Source organism: Nerophis ophidion, linkage group LG22 (genome assembly GCF_033978795.1).
Source record: "Nerophis ophidion isolate RoL-2023_Sa linkage group LG22, RoL_Noph_v1.0, whole genome shotgun sequence".
NCBI lineage: Eukaryota > Metazoa > Chordata > Actinopteri > Syngnathiformes > Syngnathidae > Nerophis > Nerophis ophidion.
This window is the reverse complement of record NC_084632.1, coordinates 12,921,086-12,948,585: the sequence shown is the minus strand read 5'-3', so window position 1 is coordinate 12,948,585 and position 27,500 is coordinate 12,921,086.

Here is a 27,500-nt window from a genome sequence, read left to right as displayed (position 1 = left end):
TTGCCATTTGCTCAAACAAATGACAATGCAAGTGTATGTGTTCACAACACACCTCATATGGGCTTAGTTTACCAGCGAATGAGACGTAGCAGAAATTATGTTACTGTGACTGAATTTAGCAAGTTAGGTACATATTAAAAGTGAAAGAGATGCATCTTGCGTCCTGAATTTATTCGGTAATCAAATACAAGCGAAAGTATTTGCCGGGAGAGTGTGAGCGGAGATCCGCCACCACAAGCCCAGGGAGTGTGCTTTACCACAGCGTGTAGTAAACCTCCAAAATTGTGCAACCCAAAATGTTTTAATTTCTATAAACGCTGAGAAAACACTAGTTGGAGCAGTGTTTTCCAAACTTTTTTAAGGCAAGGCACATTTTTTTAATAATAGAAAATACGGAGGGTCACCACCAGCAGAAAACGTTAAAAAATTAAACTCTACCAGGTTGCCGTGCCTTATTTTCAGTTTATTGTTGTTTCTGTGTGTATTGCTTTAGTTCCTGTTTTGCGCTGTTTTCCTGCAGCAGCTTCACGCCTTCCTTTGAGCGCTATTGCCTGACCGGCTTTCTATCGACAAACAAGACCATTTCATTTGAGCGGACGCTTTCCTTCTTTGCGGGGACATTGTTGATTGTCGTGTCATGTACGGATGTACTTTGTGGACGCCATCTCCGCGCCACACGCTGTAAGTCTTTGCTGTCGTCCAGCATTTTTGTTGACTTAGTAGCCAGTTCAGTTTTACTTTAGTTTTGCATAGCCATCAATACCCATGGTCCGTTGCTTTTTCCTTTCCATTTTGTTCATTTTCGGTTTAAGCGTGACATACCTTTTTACACGCACCCCGTCTTCCGCTGGGCTCTGCATATCGGGATCACGACAAACCATCCTCAACGTGTTCCGACTTCTACAAAGCAATGTAAAAAACGTACAGCCACTTACTGATGTGGAGTATTACATGGTTACCCTGACGAGCTCTGTACAGCACAGACTTTCGACAACGGCACATTATTTGCAGATTACACTGCAAAATCTGAAATCTATGTAAGATTGAATATCTCAAATAAGGGTAATATTTGCTTATTTTCTGTCTGATAAGATAATTCTTCTTAGTTAGAGTGTTTTACTTGTATTAAGGGTTTTGGTCCTAAATGATCTCAGAAAGATATTACAGCTTGTTGCTGAAATTTTATGACCTATATTGAGTAAAACATGCTTGAAACTAGAATATCAACTGTTGCAAAACTGTGTCATCAACACTCGCAAATATAAAACTACTTTTTTGAAGTAAAAATGTCTTATTTCAAGCATGAAAAAAAAAATTCATGACTGACACAATTGTGTCTCATATTAAAACAGATGACAGCCAAATAGACTTTGCTGTTATATTTTCAATGAAACAATAGAAAATACGTACTCATATAGTAGTGCAGTTATTTGTCAAAACGTGGACTATAAGGTGGTTGGTTTGTTTTCCCGGAATGCAAAGGAAGGTGACGGGACATGGCGTGAATGTAAAGACATATTTTAATTTATCTATAAAAAAAAAAGTGCAAACTAAAGGCGCGCACAAGGCGGAGAACAAACTTGGCTAAAAAACAAAAACTACCACAAAGGCAAAACTATGGATATGAAACAAAAGACTCGCTAAAAGTGACATGAATAAACAAAACTTACTTGGAAGGAAATGAGCAGAGCGATACATAACCAGAGTGAACAGAGCATGGAGCAATAACGACGCCAGCCCGACTGCCTGGCGACTGCAAGCTTAAATAATAGTGACGTGATTAACACAGGTGTGTGTGTAACGACCTGGTGGCGTTGAGATGCGGGTTTCGTTCTCCCTCAGATGCGGCCGGGCTTTGGACACAGCGTGCAGGTAGGAAATAATTTATTTAAAATATAAATCAGACTTTGACAAAACTAAAAGAGCTAGCATGGGAGCTAGAAAAAACAAATGGAGCTTAGCATGGAAGCTAGCATAAGCAGAACCGGGAACAAAAGTCGTCACTAGTTGCACAAAGACAAATTAGGAAGCAAGACAGACTGACAGGAGAAGGCAGGCTAAAAAACAAAAACTACCACAAAGGCAAAACTATGGATATGAAACAAACGACTCGCTAAAAGTGACATGAATAAACAAAACTTACTTGGAAGGAAATGAGCAGAGCGATACATAACCAGAGTGAAAAGAGCATGGAGCAACAACGACGCCAGCCCGACTGCCTGGCAACTGCAAGCTTAAATAATAGTGACGTGATTAACACAGGTGTGTGTGTAACGACCTGGTGGCATTGAGACGCGGGTTTCGTTCTCCCTAGGATGCGGACGGGCTTTGGACACAGCGTGCAGGTAGGAAATAATTTATTTAAAATATAAATCAGACTTTGACAAAACTAAAAGAGCTAGCATGTGAGCTACAAAAACAAATGGAGCTTAGCATGGAAGCTAGCATAAGCAGAACCGGGAACAAAAGTCGTCATTAATTGCACAAAGACAAATTAGGAAGCAAGACAGACTAACGGGAGAAGGCAGGCTAAAAAACAAAAACTACCACAAAGGCAAAACTATGGATATGAAACAAAAGACTCGCTAAACGTGACATGAATAAACAAGACTTACTTGGAAGGAAATGAGCAGAGCAATAAATAACCAGAGTGAAGAGAGCTTGGAGCAACAACAATGACGCCAGCCCGAGTGCCTGGCTACTGCAAGCTTAAATAACAGTGACGTGATTAACACAGGTGTGTGTGTAATGACCTGGTGGCATCGAGATGCGGGTTTCGTTCTCCCTGGGATGCAGACGGGCTTTGGACACACCGTGCGGGTAGGAAATGATTTATTTAAAATATAAATCAGACTTTGACAAAACTAAAAGTGCTAGCATGGGAGCTAGAAAAACAAATGGAGCTTAGCATGGAAGCTAGCATAAGCAGAACCGGGAACAAAAGTCGTCACTAGTTGCACAAAGACAAATAAGGAAGCAAGACAGACTAACGGGAGAAGGCAGGCTAAATAATGACAGTAATCACAAAAAACAGGTGTGCGTCCGGAAACAAGCGGAAGGTGAAAATAATACGTAGCTATGGAAACCAACTGAGAAGTGCACAAACAAACCAAAAAATCTAAACATAATATGATATGGTGCCCTGACAGCGTGAGTCCTAAACAAATTAGGTGCGCGAGTCCAAATGAGTACAAGTGAACTAATCGGTCGTCATGGTGACAAAACAATGGAGCGTAAACAGTAACTAAAAAGAGTCTTAAACCAACAGAACACAACAAAACAAAACCACAGAAAATGACCTTATTAGTGAGAATGTACTTATTTTAAGGTATTTTGGGGTTCATTGAGGTTAGCTCATTTTACTTGTTTTGGAATTTCTTGACCAGCCAAATTTTCTTGTTCAATTTGCAGATCATTTTGCTTAGTTCAAATAAAATACCCCTCATTTTTGTATTTTTTATTCTTGTTTATGAACACTGCCTTTTTGCAGTGTATAATTATGGATTTGCAAAAAATATTTTTGGGACCAATTCGGTGAAGTTGCATCATTTCCCACGACACACCGGACACTAGTGTGCCGCGGCACAGTGGTTAAGAAAAACACTGGGTTGGAGACACTCTTCTGTTGTCTGGCGACACTTTGAACACCACTTGTTTACTTATTTCACCAGGAATGTAAAGTGTGGCCTTGGGCTCATTTGACTAATGTAGCTCTATGTTTTTTTTTTGACAGGCCCGTAGTAATGGAATAAACAAATGGCAAAACGCATAATTTGATGAGAAACGACTACTAGAATATGTATTTGAATATGTTTTCAAGTGTTTTACTAATATTTCAGTGGAAAATAATTAATGACCGGGTGTGGCTCCGTGTAAAGTGCTGTCACAAAGTTTTTTTTAATGCATTGTACAAACCATATGAGTTGGGAAATTGTGTTTGATGTAAATATAAATGGAATACAATGATTTGCAAACCATTTTTAAGCCATATTCAGTTGAATATGCTACAAATACAACATATTTGATGTTCAAACTGATAAACATTTTTTTTTGCAAATAATCATTAACTTTAGAATTTGATGCCAGCAACACGTGACAAAGAAGTTGGGAAAGGTGGCAATAAATACTGACAAAGTTGAGGAATGCTCATCAAAAACTTATATGGAACATCCCACGGGTGTGCAGGCTAATTGGGAACAGGTGGGTGCCATGATTGGGTATAAAAGCAGCTTCCATGAAATGCTAAGTAATTCACAAACAAGGATGGGGCGAGGGTCGCCAATTTGTAAGCAAATTGTCGAACATGTTTTAGAACATTTCTCAACGAGCTATTGCAAGGAATTTAGGGATTTTACCATCCAAAATCATCAAAAAGTTCAGAGAATCTGGAGAAATTACTGCACGCAAGCGATGATATTACGGACTTTTGATCCCTCAGGCGGTACTGCATCAAAAACCGACATCACTGTGTAAAGGATATCACCACATGGGCTCAGGAACACTTCATAAAACCACTGTCAGTAACTACAGTTGGTCGCTACATCTGTAAGTGCAAGTTAAACCCTACTGTGGAAAGCTAAACCCATTTATCAATAATATCTTGAAACGCCACCGGCTTGGCTGGGCCCGAGCTCACCTAAGATGGACTGATGCAAAGTGGAAAAGTGTTCTGTGGCCTGACGAGTCCACATTTCAAATTATATTTGGAAACTGTGGACGTTGTGTCCTCCAGAACAAAGAGGAAAATAGCCATCCGGATTGTTATAGGCGCAAAGTTCAAAAGCCAGCATCTGTGATGGTATGGGGGTGCATTAGTGCCCAAGGCATGGGTAACTTACACATCTGTGAAGGCACCATTAATGCTGAAAGGTCCATACAGCTTTAGGAGCAAGCAGCGTTATCATGGACGCCCCTGCTTATTTCAGCAAGACTGTGGTAAACTGTATTTTTCATGTTTTTCTGTGTTGTTTTGCACATCAGGTTTTACTCTCACTCTCGCCCACAGTCTGGAGTGCAGCTGACGCTGGGCAATCATGCACACCTGAAAGCTGATTAGGTGGGCTATTTAGTCTGGGTGCTGACGGCCTGTCAGGGCCGGAACTTTGTATCCACTGCAAGTACTCTCACACGTGTCTTGGCATCCTACAAACCTACAGTCTTTCAAGTCTGTTTTTGTGCTCCTCTCAGGTTTGCTTATTTTATATCCTAGCTTCGTCTAGCGTTTTCTGTTCAAATTTTGATTGTTTGATATAGTTATTTATTCATGGTGTGTTTTGTATTTCCACCATCGCTTTTTGTTTATTCTGGCTACGTTCCACTTCCACCTAAATAAAGGAAGAATTTACTATATCATTCTACGTCTCTGCATCCTTGGGATCCACTCTCCAAGTTTCGTAACAGAAAAGTTCCGGCCAAATATATGGAACCCGCAGAGACCGATCCCTGGAAAAGGGTTTTTCAAGGCCAGGCCCAACGCATCAGTCAGCAGGGGGACCAGCTAGACCACCTGGGCCGGGGCCTACAGAGTCTGTCGGAGCGGCAAGACGCCATGTTGGAGCGTATGAACGAACTACTAGCCGCCGTCGTTCCCACTTCGACCACTGGACAAGACCCGGCACCCGCTCAGCCCATGCCACCCGCTACAACCACCAATATGCGGCTATCCCGTCCTGAACGTTTTTCCGGAGATGGGGATGACGTAAGACACTTCCTGACACAATGCGAACTACACTTTGAGCTTAACTCTTCCGCTTTCACTTCTGAGCGAGCTAAAGTTGCTTTTGTCATCACTCACCTGTCTGGCCGGGCAGGCACCTGGGCTACTGCTGAGTGGAACCGTCAGACCACCACCATTTCCTCATATGCAAGCTTCTCCAAAACTTTGAAACAAATATTCCAACAACGGCTCCCAGGCAGAGAAGCAGCGAGATCCCTCTTCCGGCTGCAGCAGGGGTCACGACGGGTCGCGGAGTACGCGATCGAGTTCCGAACCTTGGCCGCCGATTGTGACTGGGGTCCTTCGGCGCTGTTAGACGCTTTCTTCATGGGGCTTGCGGACGAAATTCGGCATTTATTAATCCCGATGTCACTGCCGACGGACTTGGACTCTCTCATCGAGCTGGCTGTGCAGATCGACTTCCGCCTACGGGAAGAGAGAAGGGACCGACGAGGGAGACAAGCCCTGCCTAACAGCCACTCAGCGTCTGCCAGACCAAACGTCTACAAGACGGAGCAATTCATCCCCGAAGACACCTTCCCCCCGTGGCAGAGAGACGAACCGATGCAATTGGGTGGTCGCCGACTCTCCACCGCCGAAAGGGAGCGCCGTCTTCGGCTTCATCTCTGCCTATACTGCGGGGATCCTGGTCATCAAATCTCCCGCTGCAAGGTACTACCTCATCCTACCACACGGCCACGATTGCGCACGCAATCACCCGATGAAACGTCCACCAGAGGTCGCCGTTCTCCTCCATTGGCCGCAGGCAGAATGCAACTAAAAGGTACTTTGTATTGGTCTAACCAACAAAAAGACATTTCTGCTCTTATTGACTCTGGGGCAGATGACAATTTTTTGGACTTTGAATTTATGAAACGTCATTTGATTCCTGTTATAAAATTGCATGAACCCAAAGAGGTGTATTCTCTCGATGGGCGCCTGTTAGCCAGTATTACCCACCAGACCCACCCACTCAACTTGCACTTGTCTGGTAATCATAGTGAAAAAATCATTTTTTATATTGTGCCTTCACGGTCCGCGCCCGTCATTTTGGGAATAACCTGGCTACAGAAACACAATCCGCACATAGACTGGTCTCGTGCTGCTATTATTAATTGGAGTGTTACTTGCCACACACATTGCCTCCGTTCTGCCACAGGTTCTCACACACCGCCACCTATCGCTATCATAGAGAACATAGACCTGACAAACGTGCCTAAGAACTATCATGACTTGAGAGCGGTGTTTAGCAAGGATAGTGCATTTTCACTTCCTCCCCACCGACCATACGATTGTGGCATCGATTTGCTAGCCGGTGCGGCGTTACCATCAACCCGCTTATACCAAGTATCGAACACTGAACGTAAAGCGTTGGAGGAGTACATCAATACGTCTATTGCCGCGGGTCTCATTCGTCCTTCGACCTCACCTGTTGCCGCGGGGTTTTTCTTTGTCGAAAAGAAGGATAAGTCCCTACGGCCGTGTATTGACTACCGCGCCCTTAATCAGATTACAATCAAGAATAAATACCCTCTTCCACTTCTTGATTCGGCCTTTACTCCCTTACAGACTGCTAGATTTTTTACTAAACTCGATCTCCGTAACGCTTACCATCTCGTTCGCATCCGAGAGGGGGATGAATGGAAGACCGCATTCAACACTCCACTCGGACATTTTGAGTATCTTGTCATGCCTTTTGGACTCACTAATGCTCCCGGCGTGTTTCAGGGTCTTATTAATGACATTTTTCGGGACATGACAGGTCAGTTTCTTTTCGTTTACCTGGACGATATATTAATTTATTCATCTACTTTTGACGAACATGTGCAGCAGGTGCGGTTGGTTCTTCAAAGATTACTTGAGAATAAATTGTTCGTCAAAGCGGAAAAATGCGAGTTCCACTCTTCCTCCATTCCCTTCCTAGGGTTTATCATTGAGGAGGGTAGACTCAAACCTGATCCCTCTAAAATAAGTGCAGTTGTAGACTGGCCCATTCCGGTGTCCAGGAAGCATCTTCAGAGATTTTTAGGATTTTCAAATTTTTATCGGCGATTTATTCGAAACTTTAGTCGCGTCGCGGACCCACTTACGAGGCTTACGTCTACTAAGGTCCCATTTGAGTGGACACCCGAAGCCAATTCCGCGTTCTTGAGGTTAAAGGGATTGTTTACCTCGGCTCCTGTTCTCTGTTACCCTGACCGTTCTCTCCAGTTTTTTGTTGAAGTAGACGCTTCTGATTCAGGTGTAGGGGCCGTACTCTCCCAGCAATCCGTCCTCGACCAGAAGTTGCATCCCTGTGCTTTCTTTTCTCGTCGCCTATCCCCTGCTGAGAGGAACTATGACATTGGCAACAGGGAGCTTTTGGCAGTCATCCTGGCTCTTCAAGAGTGGAGACACTGGCTGGAGGGGGCGGAGCTTCCATTCATGATCTACACGGACCACAAGAACTTGGCCTACTTAAGGACCGCACAAAGACTGAACCCACGCCAAGCCAGGTGGTCGCTATTCCTGAACCGTTTTAATTTTGTCATCACTTTCCGACCTGGTTCTCAGAATGGGAAACCTGACGCCTTGTCCCGTCTATACTCTTCGTCATCTGAGAACTCCTCACCTCAACCTATCATCCCACAAAGACACATCATCGGGGGACTTCAGTGGAACATCGAGCAGCAAGTCCTAGAGGCCCTAAGGTCGGACACATCACCTCGGAGCTGTCCACAAGGTCGGCTATTTGTGGTTCCTCGGCTCCGCCCCAGCGTTCTGGATTGGGCACATGGGTCCAAGATTGCTTGCCACCCAGGTATTCGTCGCACTGGCTTCGTCCTCTCCCAGCGCTTTTGGTGGCCATCCATTTTGGCGGACACTAAGGTTTTTGTGGCAGCATGTCGGATCTGCGCCCGGAACAAAGCATCCCACCAGGCCCCGGCAGGACTATTACATCCATTACCCATCCCTTCCCGCCCATGGTCTCACATTGCTGTGGACTTTGTCACAGGACTGCCTCCCTCTGAAGGTAACGACACCATTTTGACCATTGTGGACCGGTTCTCAAAGATGGCCCATTTTGTGGGTCTCCCCAAACTACCCTCAGCCCTCGAAACAGCCCAACTATTAGTACTTCATGCTTTCCGGCTGCACGGCATCCCCTCTGATGTGGTATCTGACAGAGGGCCACAGTTTTCCTCGGCCGTCTGGAAGGCATTCTGCGAATCACTGGGGGCCTCTCCTAGCCTATCCTCCGGCTACCACCCACAGAGCAATGGTCAGACTGAACGGACCAACCAAGACCTGGAGGCGGCAATTCGGTGTACTTGTCATCAACAACCCTCAACTTGGTCTGAGACCCTTCCATGGATCGAATACGCTCACAATTCCCTCATCAGTTCTGCCACAGGCTTGTCGCCATTCCACGTCACCTACGGTTTCCAACCACCTCTTTTTCCTTCTAACCAGTCTAAGGCCGACGTTCCATCCGTTACGGCACACCTGCGTCGAGCTCACCAGGCTTGGCGCAACACCAGGGCAGCACTACAGAAGACATCAGCCAGGAACCAACTTTTAGCCAACCGACATCGCACTCCAGCCCCAAACTACCAGCTGGGACAGGAGGTCTGGCTATCATCTCGGGACTTACCACTTGCCACCGACTCTAGGAAACTGGCTCCCAGGTTCGTTGGACCATATCAAATCGTCAAGATTATTAACCGTGTTGCAGTCAAGCTCCGCCTCCCAAGGTCTCTCAAGTGCCATCCAGTGTTTCACGTTTCCCGCATCAAGCCTGTCTCATCCAGCCCGCTCAGTCCTCCCGAGGTACCACCCCCTCCACCCAGGTTGATCGAGGGTCACCCAGCTTTCACAGTTAACACAATCTTGGATGTGAAAAGAAGAGGTAGAGGTTTCCAATACCTGGTAGACTGGGAGGGGTACGGTCCAGAGGAACGGTCATGGGTTTCAAAGTCTCTTATTTTAGATAAAGATTTGATTAAGGATTTTTATATTCGATTTCCAGACAAGCCAGGTAGGCCGCCAGGTGGCGTCCGTTGAGGGGAGGGGTACTGTGGTAAACTGTATTTTTCATGTTTTTCTGTGTTGTTTTGCACATCAGGTTTTACTCTCACTCTCGCCCACAGTCTGGAGTGCAGCTGACGCTGGGCAATCATGCACACCTGAAAGCTGATTAGGTGGGCTATTTAGTCTGGGTGCTGACGGCCTGTCAGGGCCGGAACTTTGTATCCACTGCAAGTACTCTCACACGTGTCTTGGCATCCTACAAACCTACAGTCTTTCAAGTCTGTTTTTGTGCTCCTCTCAGGTTTGCTTATTTTATATCCTAGCTTCGTCTAGCGTTTTCTGTTCAAATTTTGATTGTTTGATATAGTTATTTATTCATGGTGTGTTTTGTATTTCCACCATCGCTTTTTGTTTATTCTGGCTACGTTCCACTTCCACCTAAATAAAGGAAGAATTTACTATATCATTCTACGTCTCTGCATCCTTGGGATCCACTCTCCAAGTTTCGTAACAAAGACAAGTGTTACAACAGCGTGGCTTCGTGAAAAAAAGAGTGTGGGTCTTTTCCTGGCCCGCCTGCAGTCCAGACCTGTCTCCCATGGAAAATGTGTGGCGCATTACAAAGCGTAAAATACGACAGCGGAGACCCCGGACTGTTGAACGACTGAAGCGCTACATAAAACAAGAATGGGAAAAAATTTCACTTTCAAAGCTTCAACAATTAGTTTCCTCAGTTCCCAAATGTTTATTGAGAGTTGTTAAAAGAAAAGGTGATGTAACATAGTGGTGAACATGCCTTTTCCCAACTACTTTGGCACGTGTTGCAGCCATAAACTTCAAAGTTAATTATTATTTGCAAAAAAGTTTGAACATCAAATATCTTGTCTTTGTAGTGCATTCAATTGAATATGGGTTGAAAAGGATTTGCAAATCATTGTATTCCGTTTATATTTACATCTAACACAATTTCCCAACTCATATGGAAACGGGGTTTGCACAATGTCAACATCAAAAGTGTACATACTAATCATCAAAGGGGAGAAAACACTTCTTCAACTTGACAGAAAGTCTTGTAGCGGAGGATATTATTGTTTTGTTAAATATGTCATTTCCATTGAACCGCAGACGGTTTCTTTTGCAACACATCAACGGTCACCATGCAGTCATCTTTTCCTCTTCTTACCATCTGGCGCTGGGCTGCGGGTTACATCATAAAGGTCGATGCTGGGTGAGCACACGTATCAGGACTTTACCTATTCAAGCGACAACACGCCGAGGTCGTCGCCTTTCGCTGCGTGTGTCTATTGTCAACTGGGTTCATAATCCTCTCAGACATTTCAATTCTCACTGCTGGGTAAATGGTGTCTAGAAAATATAGTGTTTGGTACACAAGTTCACAGAGCGTTATCCTCTCAGCCGGCATCCTCTACAGTGGACAATTGTAACGGTGACAAAAGAAGTAGACAAAAAGAAACAGCAAATGTTCACTGCAGAGGCTGATAATTCTCAGGAGGACATGTCCCCTTTGAACTTAACTATCAAAGAAGACAGGAAGAAAATAATGTGCCTCAATCAAAATGAGCTAAAAGATTATACCACATAATGGGCCTGGTTTATTAAAGGGGAACATTATCACCAGACCTATGTAAGCGTCTATATATACCTTGATGTTGCAGAAAAAAAACATATGTTTTTTTAAAGGGGAACATTATCACAATTTCAAAAGGGTTAAAAACAATAAAAATCAGTTCCCAGTGGCTTGTTGTATTTTTTTTTTTTTTTTTCAAAATTTTACCGGTCTCGGAATATCCCTATATAAAGCTTTAAAGTGCCTTATTTTCGCTCTCTGCGAAGACACTGGCCATTTCCCTGTGACGTCACACAGTGCTGCCAATGTAAACAAACAATGGGAATACCACAGCAAGATATAGTGTGATTGGCTCGGATTCAAACTCGGATATCAGCGATTTAAGCGATTCAACAGATTACGCATGTATTGAAACAGATGGTTGGAGTATGAAAATATTGAAGAAGAAACTGAAGCTATTGAGCGAATAGCTATTGACGCTATTCATAGCCATAGCATGGCCGAATAGCTGCGTTAGCATCGCCGGTAAAATGTGCGGACCAAACAATCAGGACTTTCGCATCTTTTGACACTGGAGCAACTTAAATCCGTCGATTGGTAAGTGTTTTTTTCGCATTAAATGTGGGTGGAAGGAAACGTAATATAGTTGCAAATGCATCTGCAGGTTATCCATACATCTCTGTGCCATGTCTGCTTTAGCACCGCCGGTAAATAGCATGTTAGCATCAATTAGTGTAGCATGTTAGCATCGATTAGCTGGCAGTCAACATCAACAAAACTCACCTTTGTGATTTCGTTGACTATCGTTGCAAATGCATCTGCAGGTTATCCATACATCTCTGTGCCATGCCTGCCTTAGCATCATCGGTAAAATGTGGAGAAACTCCAGCCTATTCAATGGGGGTCTGGCGGCAAACACTTTGGCATCTTCGGGCCAGTGGTGCAACTTGAATCCCTCCCTGTTAGTGTTGTCACACCCTCCGACAACACAACGTCGAGGCATGATGTCTCCAAGGTCCCAAAAAAACGAAAAATAACAGAGCTGAGACCCGGTGTTTGTAATGTGTTGAAAATAAAAAGGGCGGGTGTGTTACCTCGGCGACGTCACATTCTGACGTCATCGCCTCCAGCGCGATTAACAGAAAGGCGTTTAATTCGCCAAAATTCATCCATTTAGACTTCGGAAATCGGTTGAAAAAAATAGATGGTCTTTTTTCTGTACCATCAAGGTATATATTGACGCTTACATAGGTCTGGTGATAATGTTCCCCTTTAACCGATTTCCGAAATCTAAAATGGTGAATTTGGCGATTTAAACGCTTTTTCAATTGATAGCCTGTCAGAACGATGACGTTTGACCAGTGACGTCACAATGTGAAACCATCCGCCATTTTCTCAATCTCATTACACGCGCCAAGTCAAATCAGCTTTGTTATTTTCCGATTTTTCGACTGTTTTCCCGTACCTTGGAGACATCATGCCTCGTCGGTGTGTTGTCGGAGGGTGTAACAACACGAACAGAGGCGGATTCAAGTTGCACCACTGGCCAAAAGATGCGAAAGTGGTAAGAAATTGGACGAAATTTGTTCAAAATACGAAGGTGTGGGGAAACCCGACGAAATGGTCCCTCGTTTGTTCCGCACACTTTACCGACGACAGCTATGCTACGACAGAGATGCTAAGAATTAGGGCTGGGCGATATGACTAAAAAAATATCACGATATAAGTGTTTCATATCAGTAGATATCGATAATTATCGATAAAAAAAACTATTCTAAATAAAGACCAGGAGAAAAAACGCTGAATTTAAATACTTTTATTTTAAATATAACCTTTAACCTTCAGAACGAGGTCAGCATTAAGAAAAACAGTCAAATAAATGGAAATACTGGTCGATTTGCGAATATTGACATTAAATAAATGCTTACCCAGACTTCTCAACTATGCTGAGCGGTAGCATGTCCTTCGCTAATTGATACACCACTGCATCCCTTATTTCTTTATAATGTTTTGAATTTTTGTCGTATGGCACTGCTGCCGAGTGCATCTCGATGGTGGTCAGATGTTGCCGCTTCGGTGCTGTTCCACTTGCACCGGCTGATGTTGTGGCTGTTTGCTGCTGTACTCCGGCGGGTGAGAGCAGCTCAGGTGGTAAAATAAGTTTGTCGTGTTAAAAGACTTGCTCGGGACTACGTCCATGCAAAGTTTGCAGACGGTATTACTCTGATTCGTATCGGACTTAAACAATCCAAAATACTGCCAAACTGGTGACGTGACGTTTCTTTTTTTATTTACAATTTCCTCTCGTGCTGCCGCACTCATATTCCCGTTTCGTTGATTAACGTGGACCCCGACTTAAACAAGTTGAAAAACTCATTCGGGTGTTACCATTTAGTGGTCAATTGTACGGAATATGTACTGAACTGTGCAATCTACTAATAAAAGTATTGCTTTTTTTTTTTTCCACTATTAGCATTTCCCAGAATGCCTTGCGGTTCAGGCTCGGCCGTGATAGGTCGAGAGGCTAAAGCCCCTTCTTTGCCTACACCCCCCCAGAAAGCCGTGCGGTTCCGGCTCTGCGTTTCTTACTATTTTTTTCTAACAGAACTCAGTGAAATTATCCAACGTTCTGTCGACCCCATTTTCTATTGATATTGATCACATGTCTATCGCGATATATATCGTTATCGTTTTATCGCCCAGCCCTAGTAAGAATGTGTGGATATCCTGCCACACTCAAAGCAGATGCATTTCCAACGATAAAGTCAAAGAAATCTGCAATATTGGAAAATAGACCACCACTGAATCTGCCGGAATGCGTGAGCTATTCAGGGACGACGGCAGTCTGTTCCCGCGGACGAGCGAGGTTAAACCCCTGGATGTCTTGACTAAGACGTGATTGACTGTATGCCACTTCTTTTTCTGTCTCATTTTGTCCACCAAACTTATAACGTTGTGCATGAATGCACAAAGGTGAGTTTTGTTGATGTTATTGACTTATGTGGAGTGTGCTAATCAGACATATTTGGTCACGGCATGACTGCAAGCTAATCGATGCTAACATGCTATTTAGGCTAGCTGTATGTACATATTGCATTTGCAGCTATATTTGCATCCAGCCTTTCCCTCCACCCACATTTAATGCCAAACAAACACATACCAATCGTTGGTTAGAAGGCGATCGCCGAATTCGTCCTCGCTTCCTCCCGTGCCGCTGTCTGTCGTGATATGGCTCAATAGCTTCAGTTTGTTCTTCAATTTCGTTTTCGCTATCTGCCTCCACACTCCAACCGTCCGTTTCAATACATGCGTAATCTGTTGAATCGCCTACAGCGCTGAAATCCGAGTCTGAATCTGAGCTAATGTCGCTATATCTTGCTGTGCTATCAGCCATGTTTGTTTGTATTGGCATCACAGGATAATATACCGATCGTGAAAATCAGGCACTTTGAAGCCGTTTTTCGGGATATTGGGTGATGGGTAAAATTTTGAGAAAAACTTCGAAAAATAAAATAAGCCACTCGGAACTGATTTTTATTGGTTTTAACCCTTCAGAAATTTTGATAATGTTCCCCTTTAACTATCAAAGAAGACAAGAAGAAAACAATGTGCCTCAATCAAAATGAGCTAAAATATTATACCACATTATGGGCCTGATTTATTAAAGTTTTGCCTGTATTGAAATGCGTGCAAACTAAGCTGATCCTCTATACTCGTGCATATACGCTATATTACCAAAAGTATTTGGCCACCTGCCCTGACTCACATATGAACATGAAGTACCATCCCATTCCTAACCATACAGGGTTCAATATAAATTAAATCCACTTTTTGCAGCTATTACAGCTCCAACTCTTCTGGGAAGGCTGTCCACAAGGTTGCGAAGTGTGTTTTATAGGAATTTTTGACCATTCTTTCAAAAGTGCATCGGTAAGGCCTGGTTCTCAGTCTTTGTTCTAATTCATCCCAAAAGTGTTCAATCAGGTTCAGGTCAGGACTCTGTGCAGGCCAGTCAAGTTCATCCACACCAGACTCTGCCATTCATGTCTTTATGGACCTTGCCTTGTACACTGGTGCACAGTCATGTTGGAAGAGGAAGGGGCCCGCTCCAAACTGTTCCCACAAGGTTGGGAGCATGGGATTGTCCAACATGTTTTGGTATCCTGGAGCATTCAAAGTTCATTTCACTGGAACTAAGGGGCCAAGCCCAACTCCTGAAAAACAACCCCTCATCATAATTCGTCCACCACCAAATTTCACACTCGGCACAATGCAGTCCGAAATGTACTGTTCTCCAGGCAACTTCCAAACTCAGACTCGTCCATCAGATTGCCAGATGGAAAAGTCTGATTCATCACTCCGGAGACGGTGTCTCCACTGCTCTAGTGCCAAGTGGTGATGTGCTTTACACCACCTCATCCCACGCTTTGCATTGGACTTGGTGATGTATGGCTTAGATGCAGCTGCTCGGCCATGGAAACCCATTACATGAAGCTCTCTGCGTACTGTACGTGGGTAATTGGAAGGTCACATGAAGCTTGGACTGTGCAGAAGGTCTTTGCACTATGCGCTTATGGAGGACCGGGTGTTGTTGATAAATGTGTGAATGCACTCATCCCATACCGGGTGTCCACTTTGTAAGTTAAAAAGTGAAAGTACCGTATATCCTTGAATTATTGATACCATGTAAACTTGTCAGTTTACGTGGCCTACCAATTGGTGGCTGAGTTGCTGTTGTTCCCAAAAACTTCAATTGTCTTATAATGAAGCCCACTGTCGACTTTGGAATACTTAGGAGCGAGGACATTTTACGACTGGATTTGTTGCACAGGTGTTATCCTATAACAGTTCCAGGCTGGAAATCACTGAACACCTGAGAGTGGCCTAGTCTTTTACAAATGTTAGTAGAAACTGTCTCCATATATATATAAAAGTGATTAGGACACCTGATTCTGATCATTTGGATGGGTGGTCAAATACTTTTGGCAATATAGTATATGTTTGTGTATCTTAAATGAGCAGTAGAGAGCAAAATCCATATATATAATCCATATAATCATTTAGCACTCACAATGTGATTTATCAAGACTGAAACTGTTTTGTGACCGCTGTTCTACATCTTTATTGAGCGTGTTTGAAATGTGTGTGCAAACTGGCACAGCAAGAAAGGGGTCGATCGAGCTGCAGAGACAAATGATGCCGATAGAATGCTCCATCACTTCTTGCAATATGCAACACGCCTCCCAGAGCGCACCTTTTCCGTGCTAAAAAATAGGTACCTTTGTTTAGATCATGCGTCTCAATCCTGGCTAATTCGTGGCAATTTCAAGGATTTGGCGCTATCAAAGTCAACATTTTATCAACCGAAATATTGCTAAAATATTATTATAACTAAAAGATTAGGAAAGAGGAAGGCAAGCATTTTGGCCAAGGCAGGAGGGGTGGCGCATTGACATCAGTTCCTAAAACATATGATTTTCGCCTGTTTTCTGGTCTTTTGTCAACTACTCATTTTGCAACCCTCTATTTTGGCAAAAAGAGGTCTGGGCTCTGAATAACGTGGGATTGGACGGTTCACAGTGACATGAAAGAACCCGATACATGTCAAAAATGGACAAAAAATATCGGAGTTGACCTGCATTGTCAACAAAGCTTTAAAGGTCACTTGTAACACGCCCACTAATAGTACTTGCTAGCGATGTCCGATAATATCAGCAGTCCGATATTATCAGCCAATAAATGCCTTAAAATGTAATATCGGAAATTATCGGTATTGGTTTCAAAATCATCGATATCGGTTTCAAAAAGGAAGATTTATGACTTTTTAAAACGCCGCTTTATACACTTTTGATTGATTGATTGAAACTTTTATAAGTAGATTGCACAGTACAGTACATATTCTGTACAATTTACCATTAAATGGTAACACCCGAATAAGTTTTTCAACATGTTTAAGTCGGGGTCCACGTAAATCAATTCACGGACGTAGGGAGAAGTACAGAGCGCCAATAAACCTAAAAGGCACTGCCTTTGCGTGCCGGCCCAATCACATAATATCTACGGCTTTTCACACACACACACAAGTGAATGCAAAACATAATTTGTCACCAACCATACAGGTCACACTGAGGGTGGCCGTAAAAAACAATTTTAACACTCTTACAAATATGCGCCACACTGTGAACCCACACCAAACAAGAATGACAAACACATTTCGGGTGAACATCCGCACCGTAACACAACATAAACACAACAGAACAAATACCCAGAAACCCTTGCAGCACTAACTCTTCCGGAACGCTACAATATATACCCTCCCAGCCTCCACCCATCCCCACCCGCTGTAGGGAGAGCATGTCCCAAATTCCAAGCTGTTGTTTTGAGGCATGTTAAAAAAAAATATGCACTTTGTGACTTCAATAATAAATATTTCCATAACTTGAGTTGATTTATTTTGAAAAACCTTGTTACATTGTTTAATGTATAAATTGGGGCATCACCACAAAATTAGGCATAATAATGTGTTCATTCCACGACTGTATATATTGGTATCGGTTGATACCGGAATCGGTAATTAAGAGTTGGAGAATATCGGAATATCTGATACCGGCAAAAAAGCCTTTATCGGACAGCTCTAGGACTTGCATTTTTTTAACTTTGTGCACGCTATTCAGCACATTTTATTTTGATTAGGCCTGAGCGATACATCAACTTTATTAATATGTGAATTATATTTATATAGCGCTTTTCTCTAGTGACTCAAAGCGCTTTACATAGTGAAATTCAATATCTAAGTTACATTTAAACCAGTGTGGGTGGCACTGAGAGCAGGTGTGTAAAGTGTCTTGCCCAAGGACACAACGGCAGTGACTAGGATGGCGGAAGCGGGAATCGAACCTGCAACCCTCAAGTTGCTGGCACGGCCGCTCTACCAACCGAGCTATACCGCCCCATAAACTCGAATCATTTGTGAAGACCAGGGTTGCACGATCTACCGGTATTAGTATAGTATCGCAATACTAATTAATCATATGCGGTACTATACGGCTTCTAAAAAGTACCAGTCCATAACCCCCCTTCAACCCTGTCTTCACACAACCACAGAGTACTTAAAAGAAGACACACTGTGTAGACAGAAAAGGGAGAACGGACGCATTTTGGCTTAAAAACTAACGATGAAGGTAAAGTTATAACACTGAAACGCCCTCAGGAAGAGGTGCTCTAAGCGTCTGGCCCCAGTCTGCAATGTTTTAGCTACTTCTAAATCACTAATCCTTGCCTCCCTAGCGACAAATAACGTAAGTTTCTTACAAGTATCTTGCCTGCAGGACGAGGAATAGCTAAAAATGCTTCACTACACACCGTAGCTCACCGGCATCAAACAAATTCCATGGGTGGATTTACACCTGACATCCACTGTAATGATACCAAGTACAAGAATGTATCTACGATTACATCGATATTTTTTGAGCATCACAAATTTTTCTTTTGTTTTTTTTCCCATTTACATTATGTTTATAAACTCAGGAAATACGTCCCTGGACACATGAGGACTTAAATTATGAATATTGTATGATCCTGTAACTACATGGTATCGGATTGATACCCAAATTTGTGGTATCATCCAAAACTAAAAGTATCAAACAACAGAAGAATAAGTGATTATTACATTTTAACAGAAGTGTAGATAGAACATGTTAAAAGAAAAAGTAAGCAGATATTAACAGTAAATGAACAAGTAGAATAATAATGAATTTTCTACCACTTGTCTTTAATAATGTTGACAAAATAGAATGATAAATGATGCAATATGTTACTGCATATGTCAGCAGTTAAATTAGGACCCTTTTTTTGCTTACTTACTAATAAAAGACAAGTTGTCCTGTATGTTCACTATTTTATTTAAGGACAGACCTGCAATAGAAAACATATGTTTAAGGTACCTTAAGAGTTTTTGTTGAAATAAAGCCAATAATGCAAATTTTCATGGTTCCCTCTATTTACAAAAGTACCGAAAAATATCGGAATACATTTTGGTCCCGATATTGGTATCGGGACAACACTAGTGCAGACTATTTTGGAAATAAAAAAATATATATTTTCTCGTCTTGCACCAACATCTTTTTTTTCCGCCCCTTAAATGCAACAGAGCCATAACTTAAGGCAGGGGTCGGCAACCCAAAATGTTGAAAGAGCCATTTTGGAGAAAAATTTAAAAAAAAAAGCCAAAAAAATTAAAGCCATATTACATACAGATAATGTGTCATGAGATATAAATTGAATTATGAGGACTTAAAGGAAACTAAATGAGCTCAAATATAGCTACAAATGAGGCATAATGATGCAATATGTACATACGGCTAGCCTAAATAGCATGTTAGTATCGATTAGCTTGCAGTCATGCAGTGACCAAATATGTCTGATTAGCACTCCACATAAGTCAATAACATCAACAAAACTCACCTTTGTGCATTCATGCACAGCATTAAAAGTTTGGTGGACAAAATGAGACAGAAAAAGAAGTGGCATAAAACACGTCTTAGAAAGTCGGAGAGAGTTATACATGTAAACCAGGGGGGTCCTAAGTTTTTTAACGACCCACAGCACATTTGAAAAATACTATGGAAAAAAATTAAAAACATAAAAAGTTGTTTAAAAGAGCAAACAGGTGAAATGTAACAAAAACATGTTGCAATGTTTACTCTAATAACACAAAGCTGCCATGCAGGCTGTTTCTTTCTTTGAAAAAAAATAAATAAATAAATAAAAAAAAAATTGTGAATCAAAACTAATTATGAATTATTGACCAATTCAAGACTCCAATTACGTCACATTAAATATTCCACTTTGAGATACTTTTTGGGGCAAATGTTGGATATTTTGTGTTTGCCATATAAAAAAGTGAGCTGTTTTTTTTAAATGGCCTAAAACAAACAAACAAACAAAAACACATAGACAAAAGAAAAAAAAAATTGACGGATGGATCTGAAGTTGATCTTGAGACCATTGTGTTAAAAGTAAACAGTAAAAAAAAAATATATAATTTATTTTTTAACACTTTAATGAGTAGGACCCTTTTGGATTAGTGTGTTTTGTTTTTAAGTGTCATTGCACAAAAAATAATAGTGAAGTAAAATCAATTGTGTTATGAGTTGTTTACCTTTTTCCATCTCAAATGATTATATAATCTCAAACATTAGACTTAAAAATATTATTGGGTGAAAAAACTGCATATTTTGTGGGGGTTTTTCAATAAAAAAAACATGGTTTTGTTTGACAAAAAGAGCACACAACTCAACTCTTCACAAACGTCATAGACCTAATGTTGATCTAGAGATTTAAAACTTGAATAATAATAAAAATAATAATACTGAATAATGACACATTTTTAACATTTTATTTTTACCAAAACCCTTTGGGGTCCCCGGGATCAAGCCTAAATGTATATTTTTTATACATATAGTCTATTGGTTTTTAAAATAAATGGCCCCCGCTTGCTTTGATTATTCGGTGTGCGTCCCTCAGTGGAAAAAGTTTAGACACCCCTGATGTAAACAAACTACGGTGAGTTCAAGGACCACCAAAATTAGTAAGACAAAACGGCTCTCGCCAAATACTCGAATCAGTGAAGCATGTTTAATATACAGTAAACAGCGTGCTTTATAGCAATTAGGGAGGTTTGTGTTATGTTTGTCCTCCTGCAGAAACCATATTAAAACAAAAAATATGTTTTTTTCCCCCCCTTTTTGAAAAAATCTCCAGAGAGCCACTAGGATGGCGCTAAAGAGCTGCCGACCCCCGACCTAAGGTCACCTCTACTTATGACACTACCCACTTGGTGCTTTTACACAGTAAATCTGCATACTTCGTAGCCCTAAATATTTAATGGGGTCCATTCCCATATGTAGGGCAGAATTGACTATTATGTACTATGAATGTCATCCTCCAGCATCATCAAATCTGCATGCTCAAAATGATACACCTGTATTAATGAAGGGGGACCATTAGGTTCTTCAAACGTGCTAAAGCCTGAGCTGGAGCTGTCATTCTCTTTGACCCGTATATGCATGTAACTATCGATGGCCCAGAGAGGTGATAAAATATTCAAAGTTGTCGCCTAATTGCCTATTACTTATCAGATTACCTACCGGTGAACACACACTGGCTTTGGACTCATTAATAGCGTTGCCTCCATTAGAACTTCTGATGGCAGCAGAGAAATTCAAGCGGCACTTTGCTGTGAAAACGAGATCCAGATTAATGGATCATAGAATTGTTCATTAGCACTCCGACTGCCTGAGCGGTACTTGAAAAATGCTAATTGCTTGTTGTTTTTTCCCCCCATCCAGCCCACCCTGCCATCACCTTTTTGAGTACTGTTTGAAGTGCGGCCGTGCAATTACCGCGTGCGACTCGCCGGGTTTCGGGGTGGAGATGCAGCTTCGGGATTCACGTCCACAGAAAAGGTCCTTGTTCCAGTAAAAACAGAGCGCTCTGCCAGTCACTTTAACAGATGTTTCAACCAAAGGAATGTGTTTTGATGTCCTTCGCAAGAAGCCAATTGCGTTATTACGCCGCCGTCCTTGCCGAACGTATCTGATTCGGTATCGGAGGCATGACAAAACAAGCTTCGCATTCAGACCAGGTATTATTTGTTGTTACTCTACCTCCACACCCTCCCAGGCCCCACATCCTTGTGCCAAGGCAAGGTTATGGGTCAAGGGCACACTTTTGAACTTCGGCTGAGTTATGAACAGGAAACTGCTCAACAACCACAATTAGAGACCTTAGTGGAAACAGCAACGTCTACTGAATGGGTTATTACAGCTGCACCAACATTAAATCACATCTTTAGATGTTTGTCTTTATGAAACATGTCCAAATGTATTCCACATTACAGGATACGCATATTTTCGACATCAAAAATCACCTCAAAAGCATGATGAAGTCTTCTTACGCAGGTTAGCCAGAACTTAATAATACCACCTTAACATTTGGCAACCAAACAATAACACAAGGCGACTCGGTAAAGAATCAGGGTATTATCTTCCACCCAACTCTTTTTGATTGATTAATTGATTGATACTTTTATTTGTAGATTGCACAGTTCAGTACATATTCCGTACAATTGACCACTAAATGGTAACACCCAAATAAGTTTTTCAACTTGTTTGAGTCGGGGTCCACGTTAATCAATTCATGGTACAAATATATACTATCAACATAATGCAGTCATCACACAAGTTAATCATCATAGAATGTACATTGAATTATTTACATTATTTACAATCCGGGGGGTGGGATGAGGAGTTTTGGTTGATATCAGAACTTCAGTCATCAACAATTGCATCAACAGAAAAATGTGGACATTGAAACAGTGTAGGTCTTATTTAGTAGGATATGTACAGCCAGCAGAGAACATAGTGAGTTCAGATAGCATAAGAACAAGTATATACATTAGAAGTACATTTGAGTTGTTTATAATCCGGGGAGATGGGATGTGAATGGAGGAGGGTATTAGTAAAGTGTTGAAGTTGCCTGGAGGTGTTGTTTTAGAGCGGTTTTGAAGGAGGATAGAGATGCACTTACTTTTATACCTGTTGGGAGTGCATTCCACATTGATGTGGCATAGAAAGAGAATGAGTTAAGACCTTTGTTAGATCGGAATCTGGGTTTAACATGGTTTGTGGAGCTCCCCCTGGTGTTGTGGTTATGCCGGTCATTTACGATAAGGAAGTAGTTTGACATGTACTTTGGTATCAAGGAGGTGTAGCGGATTTTATAGACCAGGCTCAGTGCAAGTTGTTTTACTCTGTCCTCCACCCTGAGCCAGCCCACTTTGGAGAAGTGGGTTGGATTGAGGTGTGATCTGGGGTGGAGTTCTAAAAGTAACCGGACTAGCTTATTCTGGGATGTTTGGAGTCTAGATTTGAGGGCTTTAGAGGTGCTGGGGTACCAGGAGGTGCAAGCGTAATTGTTTGATGAGGTCTTCTTATGCAGGTTAGTCAGAACTTAAAAATACCACCTTAACATTTGGCAACTAAACAATTACACAAGGCGACCTGGTAATGAATCTGGGTATTATCTTCGACCCAACTCTCTTGTTTGAGTCACACATTAAGAGTGTTACCAGAACGGTCTTCTTTCATGTATGTAATATCGCTAAAATGTGTTCCAATTTGTCCACTAGCAACGCTGAGATCATTATTTATACGTTTGTTACGTCGTGTTTCGATTACTGTAACGCAGTGGTTCTCAACCTTTTTTCAGTGATGTACCCCCCTGTAAAAATGTTTTTAATTCAAGTACCCCCTAATCAGAACAAAGCATTTTTGGTTGAAAAAAAAAAAGAGTTAAAAAAGTAAAATACAGCACATTGTCATCAGTTTCTGATTTATTAAATTGTATAGCCGCCTCCAAAAGCGTTTGAGATTTTGGCAGTACATCCAACCGGCCAAAGGACCGCAGACCACGTGTAATCACACCAACAATTGGTAATAACTGTGAGAACGAAGCTCATCTGCATGCTCGTTGTCACACACACACACACACAAATATAGTGCAAAATATTGCTCAATTGTAGTGGTCTTTCTTAACTACTTGGAAAAAAAGATATAAAAACTAAAAACTTGTTGAAAATAAACAAGTGATTCAATTATAAATAAAGATTTCTACACATAGAAGTAATCATCAACTTAAAGTGCCCTCTTTGGGGATTGTAATAGAGATCCATCTGGATTCATGAACTTAATTGTAAACATTTATTCACAAAAAAAGATATCTTTAACATCAATATTTATGGAACATGTCCACAAAAAATCCAGCTGACAACGCTGAATATTGCATTGTTGCATTTCTTTTCACAGTTTATTAACTTATATTCATATTTTGTTGAAGTATTATTCAATAAATATATTTATAAAGGATTTTTGAATTGTTGCTATTTTTAGAATATTTTTAAAACATCTCACGTACTCTTTGGCATACCTATAAGTACCCCCAGGGGTACGAGTACCCCCATTTGAGAACCACTGCATTACAGGATACGCATATTTTCGAAATCAAAAATCACCTCAAAAGCATGATGAGGTCTTCTTACGCAGGTTAGCCAGAACTTAATAATACTACCTTAACATTTGGCTACCAAAGAATTACACAATAGAATAGAATAGAATAGAATACAATAGAAAATACTTTATTGTCATTATATTTGCATATAACGAGATTAAAGACTCCAACTTAAGGTGCGGTTGTGGGAACAAATATGGGGTAAAATAAATAACACAATTGAACTAACAATTGAAATAAACAGACTGCTATCCAATAAAAATAACAAGCAATCCTGTACAATATACAAAACACTGTAGAAATACAAAATACTTTACAATATACAGAACAAGACAAGAGTACCGAAGTAATAAATAACAATCGGTGTCGGCGACTCGGTAAATAATCTGGGTATTATCTTCGACCCAACTCTCTCGTTTGAGTCACACATTAAGAGTGTTACTAAAATGGCATTCTTTCATGTCCGTGATATCGCTTTAATTTGTTACATTTTGTCCACTAGCGACGCTGTGATCATTATTCATGAGTATGTTACGTCTTGTTTCGATTACTGTAACGTATTATTTTCGGGTCTACCTATGTCTAGCATTAAAAGACTACAGTTGGTACAAAATGCGGTAGATAGACTTTTGCCAAGAACAAGAAAGTTTGATCATCCATCCATCCATCCATCCATCCATCCATCCATTTTCTACCGCTTATTCCCTTTGGGGTCACGGGAGGCGCTGGTGCCTATCTCAGCTACAATCGGGCGGAAGTCGCCGCCTCATCACAGATCAACGCTAACCATTTCAACTCATTCAGACAATTGAAGTTTGTTTTACCATTTTCCCAAAAATTCCCGCTTTTCTCAAAATTCCCAAATTTTTCAGAAATTGGACATTCTTCAAAGTTCCACTCTTTCCACATTTTCCAACCCACTTCAACCATTCCACCAAATCATTCCTCTTAGTCGGGACAAAAACATAGTTGTTTTTTGAACAGAAAAAATTGTCAGTTTTTCCGAATTCCAGGAATTCCGTAATACTTTTTCTCAATTCAACATGTTACTACTTCAACATTTCTCGACCGATTTGAAAAATTCCAACACCAACCATTCAGACCATTGAAGTTTGTTTTATCATTTTCCCCAAAATTCCCGTTTTTCTTGAAATTCCCAAATTTTTCAGAATTTGGACATTCTTCAAAGTTCCACTCCTTCCACATTTTCCAACCCGCTTCAACCATTCCACGATCAAATCATTCCTCTTAGTCAGGACAAAAAACTAAGTTGTGTTTTGAACTGGAAAAATTGCCGGTTTTCCCGAAATTTCAGGAATTCCGTAATACTTGTTCTCAATTCTTAATGTTACTACTTCAACATTTCTCGACCGATTTGAAAATTTCCAACACCAACCATTTCATCTCATCCGGACCATTGAAGTTTTTTTCACCATTTTCCCCAAAATTCCCGCTTTTCTCAAAATTCCCACATTTTTCAGAAAATGGACCTTCTTCAAAGTTCCACTCCTTCCACATTTTTTAACCCACTTCAACTGTTCCACCATCAAATCATTCCTCTTAATCAGGACAAAAAAACTAAGTTATTTTTTGAACTGGAAAAAATCCAGTTTTTCCCGAAATTCCAGGAATTCTGTAATACCATTTTTCAATTCAACATGTTACTACTTCAACATTTCTCGACCGATTTGAAAAATTCCAACACCAACCATGTCATCTCATCCGGACCATTGAAGTTTTTTACCATTTTCCCCCAAATTCCCGGTTTTCTCAAAATTCCCAAACTTTTCAGAAAATGGACATTCTTCAAAGTTCCACTCCTTCCACATTTTCCAACCCATTTCAACCGTTCCGCCATCAAATCATTCCTCTTAATCAGGACAAAAAAACTAAGTTGTTTTTTGAACTGGAAAAATTCCTGGTTTTCCCGAAATTCCAGGAATTCTGTAATACAATTTCTCAATTGAACATGATACTACTTCAACATTTCTCGACCGATTTGAAAAATTCCAACACCAACCATTTCAGCTCATTCAGACCATGGAAGTATTTTACCATTTTCCCAAAAATTCCTGCTTTTCTCAAAATTCCCACATTTTTCAGAAAATGGACATTCTTCAAAGTTCCACTCCTTCCACATTTTCCAACCCACTTCAACCGTTCCACCATCAAATCATTCCTCTTAATCAGGACAAAAAAACTAAGTTGTTTTTAAAACTTGAAAATTTGCCGGTTTTCTCGAAATTCCAGGAATTCTGTAATACCATTTCTCATTTCAACATGTTCCTACTTCAACATTTCCAGACCGATTTGAAAAATTCCAACACCAACCGTTTCAACTCATTCGGACCGTTGAAGTGTTTTGCCATTTTCCCAACAATTTCCTGCTTTTCTCGAAATTCCCAAATTTTTCAGGAATTGGACATTCTTCAAAGTTCCACTCTTTCCACATTTTTCAACCCACTTCAACCATTCCACCATCAAATCATTCCTCTTAATCAGGAAAAAAAAAACTAAGTTGTTTTTTGAACTGGAAAAATTCCTGGTTTTCCCAAAATTCCAGGAATTTCCTACTTCAACATTTCTCGACCGATTTGAAAAATTCCAACACCAACCATTTCAACTCATTCAGACGATTGAAGTTTGTTTATCATTTTCCAAAAAATTCCCGCTTTTCTCGAAATTTCCGTGGAAATCAATGGGACATTCTTCAAATATGCACAACTCCCATATTTTAAATCTGATTCAAACTGTTCCATCTTCAAATATTCAGCCTGTTTAAGAATTGTGTGCTATATTTCCTTTTAGCCATCTATTTTTTACCGATTTTCTCTTTTGAGGTACTGGAGCCTATCTCAACTGCAACAGTTCTAAAAAAAAAAAAAATCCAGGATTTCAGTTTAATTTGAACATTCACACGCAATTTCTTTAGGAATCGCCTTAATTTAGTTTACAATTGAACACACTTAATGTTATTTTGGATGAAACAAGTGTAAAGGTATTTGTTGTTTAGAGGCCTCTAATTATGCTCAAAAAATGTATTTAGAAAGTTGTAAACAGTTTTTCCTGCTCTAATTACAAAGCTATTTGAATCATTAGTCATATTCCTACTTCACA